The following is an 8,646-nucleotide window of genomic DNA, read 5'->3' as shown; positions in this document are numbered from 1 at the left end:
GATGAAACACACTATAAATCTGAAGTCATATGTGTTAAATTTATCCAACATAAGGTACTTGCCCATTCTAGAAAAAGGCAACCCTTTTTCAACCATTTTTAGTCAAACATGCATGCATAAAGCCATTTCATGAATATTTCTGGTCATTCGAACATGTGTATACAGTATAACCCCACACTATACCAAACCATAAACTTGTTGCTATAAACAATCACCAAAAAATGTACAATCTAATGAAATATTATTAAAATATACTCATAATGTCAGTAGCAGAATAATTACTCAACACAGGAAAGAGAAAGACGGTAACCAATTAACAAACAAATGATGCAATTTGGATTAGAAGGGGGGGGGGGACAAAACCGTCAATAGGGACTCTCTAGACCTTATATACAATCCAATTATAAGAACTATAATAAGCCTACAGAGATGCAAAAATTGCAATCCCACAGGAAAAGTGGATTCCCAGTGGTCATTTTGAAGAAGCCATCAGCCAAGATGGTGAAAATCTAAACTAGAGTATTTTTGGATTTGGCAATTAAAAAAATCTAATCAACTTTAATTCTACAATCCTACAAATGTATCTATTTCATGAATTTGGATATCTTTTAGATTTACAATGATTTCACAGGTTATTTATTTCAAATGAAAATATCCTGATTAACCATTGATTTGGTCACAATTTCTGTGCATGCAAATAAGAATGGCGTAGCTTTTTCATGTGTTTGTCTTCATCTACTTAATATACATCAAAACATTTTCAGCTAGAGGTAATTTCATGTTTATTTCAATGGAAAATTCAATTACAGCTCAGAAGAATCAGCTTTTGTGGAAAACAACATGTTATCCAAGCAGGAAAGTTGAGTAACTTTCCTGATCCAAGGAATAATATGTTCAAAAGTATTTGATTTTTGCTGAACCATGAAATGGTATCAGCCTATAACTGTGTATGTTACTAGGTTACTAGGTCCCTAACTAACCATTTGGTCTGAAATGGACATATCTCTAAATGCCACAAAGGTATGACCCCATGAGTGGTGTCATATGAAAGAGAAAAACATAAAGAATATAATAAAAATATTTCCAAACGTCAGAGGTCATCCAGGGGTCACAGTGGTCAAAAAAGGTAATTTTAACCAAAAATGCTCCGATTGAGCTTAAATTGAAATGCAATGATCCTTATGACATTCTAAACATGTTTAAAACATTTTAAAATTTATTTAAGGTCATTAAGGGGTCCTAAAGGGGTCAAAGGTCAAGTTGTTCAAAATGCTCCAATTGAGCTGAAATTTAAACGCAATGATCCTTATGACATTCTAAACATGTTGCAAATATTTTAAAATTCATTTAAGGTCATTAAGGGGTCATAAAGGGGTCAAAGGTCAAGTTTTTCAAAATGCTCCAATTGAGCTGAAATTTATATGCAATGATCCTTATGACATGCTAAACATTTTAAAAACATTTTAAGATTCATTTAAGGTCATTAAGGGGTAATAAAGGGGTCAAAGGTCAAGTTTTTCAAAATGCTCCGATTGAGCCGAAATTTAAACGCAAGTGATTCTTATGACTTTCTAAACATGTTGCAAATATTTTAAAATTCATTTAAGGTCATTAAGGGGTAATAAAGGGGTCAAAGGTCAAGTTTTTCAAAATGCTCCGATTGAGCCGAAATTTAAACGCAAGTGATTCTTATGACTTTCTAAACATGTTGCAAATATTTTAAAATTCATTTAAGGTCATTAAGGGGCAATAAAGGGGTCAAAGGTCAAGTTTTCAAAATGCTTCAATTGTAGGTATTGGCCTGCCACAATATACTGCCGAAGCCACATGGTTCAGCTATGGTGCGGTTATCGCTCTAGTTTTACATGGATTATTGATTAAATTTTTGACCTTTTTCTGGTGACCAGCTCCAACTAAACCCGGAACAAGTCGCCAGACATATTTTTTAGTTAAAGGCCTTTAAAAATGACACTCGCATAAAAAAATGAAATTTGGGATTCTTAATTTCATGGTATTTGACTGTGGGATAAAGTGGACTAAATCATTGAAAGTACTTATTAAAAATAGGTTTATTTAATCAATAAATAACAGTTGAACTATGATAATCCCAATTCATTCCTGTGTAAGACAGGAAACTAATTGGCCCAATACTCAGAATAGCAATTTGGAAAAAAATCAAGGTATCATTTACAAAATTATCATATCTTTGAAAGTTAAAGCTTATTGTCTAGTGCTTAACATTTTTATTCAAATCATGAAATGTCAAAAATGCGATTTGTTCCTGGTGTTGTCAGAGCGGGTCACATATATAAACTTGAATTTACTCAATAACTGGACGTGTGACACGACCCATGAAAATGACCGCCCCTGAGGAATTGTCACAAATGAAGAACATGAAGGGATGATCTGCCTTAAAGATTTTTGGTTCTCTTGGTACCATTGCACATTGTGCCATCATCACGACAGCTGTTGCAGCAGCAGCTTCTGTTCCTTCTTCATTGACATCAAGGAATGCTTTGTGGATAACTTCAGACACAACAAGCTCATCTTTTGCAATCCCCGAGAGATCTGCTTTGCCATTTTGAAACAAATCAGACATTCCCATCTGTTTTAGGTGATCTACAAGACTGAAGCTCTTGGTAAATTTGAACTTTGGGAAAGTAACTCTGCACTCCTCTGACCTTATATTGCTACTCCATGATTTTAAGACTTCCTCATTGATGTTTGCTTCAAGCTTAGCTAGACCGTTGATTTCATCTGGAAGAGCTACCATCATGTTGACTTTGTGTCCTTTATAACCCATGACAAGGATTTGACATCGCAGAGATTTGTCATGATAGTAGCTGAATGTCTCCTTTTGAAACATCATCGGGACAGTTACAGTTTTTGAAGTTGTAATGCGAAAGGGTAAAGCCCTTGTATTGTATGTCTTGAACTGCTCCTTCCATTTGCCTTTGAAATATAAAGCATTCACTAAAACCAAACGAGAATCAGGTGTCAGAACTCCTGGTGCCAGAAGTTGTTGTATCTTTCCTGCTGTTTGCTCTTCTACCCATGAGTTAATGGCTTCCCGTGTGGCTTCGGTCTCAGTGATAAAATCCACTGCTTCCAGCTGGGCATTGTAAAGATCGCGTGTGGATGCAAGGAATTCAGGCAAAAATTTGAAACCCTTTTGACCATATAAGCGATTGGCTAGTTTCAACTGGTACAAATTAGCATGACGTTGCAAAGATGGTGATAGTCTAATCGGAAAAAGTTCAGAGTTCAGGTCTTTAAGAGCATGATGGACATCTTTTCCAAGTAATTCCAATTTCATGACACTCTCCATCTGTTTAGCTGTGTCTCCTCTGGCTCCCATGTATGTCATTGCAAGAGCTGTGGTAATGCTCAGAGGAGAAAAGAAGACATTGTCATCACTTCCAAGATGTTTGTTGATAGAGTTATACAACTGTAGACCAAACTGGTTGTTGATTTTTGCAGCAACTCTACTCCTTTGAGTTGTCATGGTGATGAGCAGTCTATAAAAGAAATTAAAGGTACATTCTGAGTTTTTACAAATTTGACTTAAAAGTCTTGATTTGATATCAAATTACACTCTAAACTCACACATTGTGCTCTCAACTGTAAACTACAAAGATCTACCACGTGTACAGACAATTAGGTTTCCTTTTCCAGCAAACACAAAAAATGTTATTAAAATGTTATCAACATGTGAAGAGCTTTGTTGCAAAACCCCTTACATCCACTTTTGACTTTTTGAGAAAAACAGCTTTTTTTAATTGTGCAAGTATTACTTGTTCGATTTGATTCAATTCGGGATTGGATAAAGTGTTGATGAATAGAAACTAAAAGAATAGGTTTGGGACAATTTTCAAGGCTTCCTATTTATTTTATTATTTCTTTTATATCGCACCTTTTGTGGATGTAAGGGTTTTGCAACAAAATAAATTTACCCCTTTTCTAGAAACCACCTTTGCAATCAAATTTGAGCCCATTTGTTTGCACTACATTATGTAACTTGACTAATGCTTTGAAAATCAAAAAGAAAAATTGAAATATCTCATTTACTTTTTTAATTATGAATTTTTAATTAAATTCGGAAAATGGCATTTTTGGGTATTTCGAAGCTACACCTTTTGTTAATTAAAATGATTTTTTTCAAATGTAGTGACCCAAAAACAGTTCCTTTTGGTTTTAATAGGTAAAGAACATTCTAGGCTACCATTATACATCAAAAATTTTTAAACAAAACAATTCTATATTTATTTTAAGTTCAGATTTCGGAAATTCCTAAGATTTCCCAAACGGAAATATGCGATAACTCCGAAGGGAAGGTAGTATGAAGGTCAAACAACCACCAAAATGTGTATTTTTACCCACACTATAATATTATGCCAATAACTCAATTTGGCCAAAAGTGGATGTAAGGGGTTTTGAAACAAAGCTCTTCATGTTATAAACACTTTTTGGTTTTGGTCAAAATGTTTTAAATGTCAAGTTTTAACTTGAAAGGTCATGAAAACACTGTAATAACATTTTTAAAATGTTGATGTAGACTTAGCTGCTTTGGTTGAGTCATGATGAAGAAAGTTAAACAATTACTCAAAGCTTGTTTTTGTTCACCTGAGAGCTTTCGGAATGTATCACTATTCCTTGTTCACACGGTTGATGGACTGGTGAATATGATGCTTGCTACTGGTCAGAAACCGTCGGACCGTGACGTGAGTCATGTGTCTGGTACAGCCCGTCAGTTGAACACCCGAATCGCTGAACACCGCAGACCCAGCACTACCACCTCGCCTGTGGGAGATCATCAGGTCATACTGTTGATTGGAACAGGGCTAAAATCCTCGATAGAGAAACGGACTGGTTCCGGAGGGGCGTGAAGGATTCCATACACATCAGGACTAATAAAAGTGACTTGAATCGGGACCAGGGTCGCCATAGACTTTCTGGAGCCTACATATCCCTACTCCGTCAGTACCAGACACCCGACTGTTTCTGACCAGTAGCAAGCATCATATTCACCAGTCCATCAACCGAGTGAACAAGGAATAGTGATACATTCCGAAAGCTCTCAGGTAAGCAAAAACACGCTTTGAGTAATCGTTTAACTTTCTTCATCATTTTTAAAATGTTGTTAAAATGTTATTGTAGAATATTTTTTGGCAAACATATTTGGAAAATATTTGTCAACACATAAATTTTACCTGAAGTTTTCAAACTGCTTTCTGAATGTTATTAAAACATTTTATACCCTTTATAACCCCACATTTAAATGTTTCCTGTAAAATGTTTTGCATTAACTGCTGGGTTGTTACGATTGAATTAAAAGAATCAAGATAATCAATATTCAGAATATAACAAACATTTCAAATGAAATCATACCATTCACGATTTTGTCACCAAATGGTACAAAAATAAAACTAATTGACCCAGAGGCCCATATCAACATGATCAAATCAGTCAAAGACTTGTTAACATCCCTTAGCCAATTTCAAGTATATTTTAATAGAATGTTTATGGGGGCCAATAAATACCCGAACACTGCATAATTTGCCAAAACAGCAAAATGCATGCAAAATATTGAACTAAATATTGGTTCTGTAAAGTGTGTTGAGGCTTGTGTGCTGAGGTTTGTGGATCAACGTCTAGGCGTTGTGCCTGTGCGTAGCGCACTATAAATCACTGCGCTTTTTCTTTTCTCAGACAGTGTTATGCACATTTAAAACTTTACAGTCACTAGCCGCATCTCATTACTACATATTACCAGTCACTGCATGGATACATATTGGCCTACTTTTTACAAGTCCAGAAGCCAACACATAAGAAGCCAATACTTCAAGTTACTCAATAACTGGATGCATGACACGACCCATGAAAATGACAGCTCCTGAAGAATTGTCACAAATGAAGAACATGAAGGGATGATCTGCCTTAAAAGTTTTTGGTTCTTTTGGTATCCCCATGGCACATCCCAACAACATCATCACGGCTGTTGCAGCAGCAGCTTCCGTTCCTTTTTCGTTGACATCAAGGAATGCTTTGTGGACAACTTCAGACACAACAAGCTCATCTTTTGCGATCCCCGAGAGATCTGCTTTGCCATCTTGAAACAAATCGGATATTCCCATCTGTTTAAGGTGATCTACAAGACTGAAGCTCTTGGTAAATTTGAACTTTGGAAAGGTAACTCTGCACTCCTCTGACCTCACATTGCTACTCCACGATTTTAAGACCTTCTCATTGATGTTTGCTTCTAGCTTGCCTAGACCATTGATTTCATCTGGAAGAGCTACCATCATGTTGACTTTGTGTCCTTTGTAACCCATGCGAAGGATTTGACATCGCAGAGATTTGTCATGATAGTAGCTGAATGTCTCCTGTTGGTACATCATAGGGACAGTTACAGTGTTTGAAGTTGTAATGTGAAAGGGCAAATCCATGGTACTGCATTCCTCAAACTGCTCTTGCCACTCACCTTTAAAATATAAGGCATTGACTAAAACCAAACGAGAATCGGGTGACAGAACTCCTGGTGCCAGAAGTTGTTGTATCTTTCCTGCTGTTTGCTCTTCTACCCATGAGTTAATAGCCTCCCGTGTGGCTTCGGTCTCTGTGATAAAATCCACCGCTTCCAGCTGGGCATTGTATAGATCACGCGTGGATGCAAGGAATTCAGGCAGAAAATTGAAACTCTTTTGACCATACAAACGATTAGCAAGTTTGAACTGGTACAAATTAGCACGCTGCAGAGATTGTGAGGTTGGGATAAGTTCAGAGTTTAGATCTTTGAGAGCATGATGGACATCTTTTCCAAGTGATTCTAATTTCATGACACTCTCCATCTGTTTAGCTGTGTCCCCTCTAGCTCCCATGTATGTCATTGCAAGAGCTGTGGTAATGCTCAGAGGAGAAAAGAAGACATTATCCTCAATTCCAAGATGTTTGTTGATAGAGTTATACAACTGCAGACCAAATTGGTTGTTGACATTTGCAGCTATTTGACTTCTTTGAGTGGTCATGATGATGATCAGTCTACAAGAGAACATAATTCAAGAGAACATTTTGAGTTTGTGTCTTGATTTACTCCCAAATTATACATGAAGACCTCAATATTTATATACATTTTCCATGTCAGAAAACAAATGATTATAGTTCACCTGAAGTTGAGAGTAATGCCATGTTTGATTTTAATGTAGTTGCAGACTCAAATCAGTGCATTTATGCGGTTACGTCACCAGCGTATGGACAAGTCGCCCATCTGCTTGTGTGTATACATACAAACCACAAGATTAGGTTAGCGCATGCATTTTGAATCTGCCACTACGAAATCCAACATGGCCTTATTCTCAACTTGAGATAAGACACAGTATAATTCAATTTCCCATGGCTATCTGAAAGAGAAGGAAATAGAGAGACGGATGGAGAAGTGCATGACTAATATGGCACCACCATGGCAAGACCACCATGACCAAGTAAAAGGAAATTCTCATGCGATTGGCCACAATAGAGAAAATGATTAAATTAAAAGAATCAAGATTATCAATAACAATTTGTCACCAAATGGTGCAAAAATAAAACTTAGAGGTGCCCCACATTAAAGCAGTCAAAGATTTGTTAATATTCCTTAACGAATTTCAAGTGTATTTTAATAGAATGGTTTATAGGGCCAATAAATACTTGAACACTTCATAATTTGCCACAACAGCAAAATGCATGCAAAATATTCAACTAAATATTAGTTCTCAGAAAGGGTTATATGCACATTTAAAACTTATACAGTCACTAGCCACATCTCATAATTACTATAGATTACCACTGCATGGATACATGGCCTTCTTTTTACGAGTCTAGAAGCCAGCACATGAAGTTACTCAATTACTGGATGCATTACACGACCCATGAAAATCACAGCTCCTGAGGAATTGTCACAAATGAAGAACATGAAAGGATGATCTGCCTTGAAAGTTTTTGGTTCTGTTGGTATCCCCGGGGCACATCCCCATAATGCTGTTGCAGCAGCAGCTTCTGTTCCTTTTTCATTGACATCAAGGAATGCTTTGTGGATAACTTCAGACACAACAAGCTCATCTTTTGCGATCCCTGAAAGATCTGCTTTGCCGTCTTGAAACAAATCAGATATTCCCATCTGTTTCAGGTGATCTACAAGACTGAAGCTCTTGGTAAATTTGAACTTTGGAAAGGTAACTCTGCACTCCTCTGACCTCACATTGTTACTCCACGATTTTAAGACCTTCTCATTGATGTTTGCTTCAAGCTTAGCTAGACCATTGATTTCATCTGGAAGAGCTACCATCATGTTGACTTTGTGTCCTTTGTAACCCATGCCTAGGATTTGACAACGCAGAGATGCATCATGGTAGTAGTTGAATGTCTCCTGTTGGTACATCATTGGGACAGTCACAGTGTTTGATGTGGAGATGTGAAAGGGCAAATCTCTGGTATTGTGTTCCTCAAACTGCTCCTGCCACTCACCTTTGAAATATATGGCATTGACTAAAACCAAACGAGAATCGGGTGTCAGAACTCCTGGTGCCAGAAGTTGTTGTATCTTTCCTGCTGTTTGCTCTTCTACCCATGAGTTAATGGCTTCCCGTGTGGCTTCGGTCTCTGTAACAAAAT

The 8,646-nt window shown here is 36.9% G+C and overlaps 2 pseudogenes; both read right to left on the bottom strand.

Moving 5' to 3' along the window:
- Positions 1–1,859: 1,859 nt before the first annotated feature.
- LOC140142484 (leukocyte elastase inhibitor pseudogene) lies at positions 1,860–3,710 on the bottom strand (annotated as a pseudogene).
- A 1,110-nt stretch (positions 3,711–4,820) lies between these two features.
- LOC140142483 (leukocyte elastase inhibitor A pseudogene) overlaps positions 4,821–8,646 on the bottom strand; it is a 44,243-nt pseudogene continuing 40,417 nt past the window's right edge.

This window comes from Amphiura filiformis, chromosome 20, assembly GCF_039555335.1.
Source record: "Amphiura filiformis chromosome 20, Afil_fr2py, whole genome shotgun sequence".
Classification (NCBI taxonomy): Eukaryota; Metazoa; Echinodermata; class Ophiuroidea; order Amphilepidida; family Amphiuridae; genus Amphiura; species Amphiura filiformis.
Note: the sequence above shows the minus strand (reverse complement) of the source record. Positions and strands in the feature narration are given on the sequence as shown.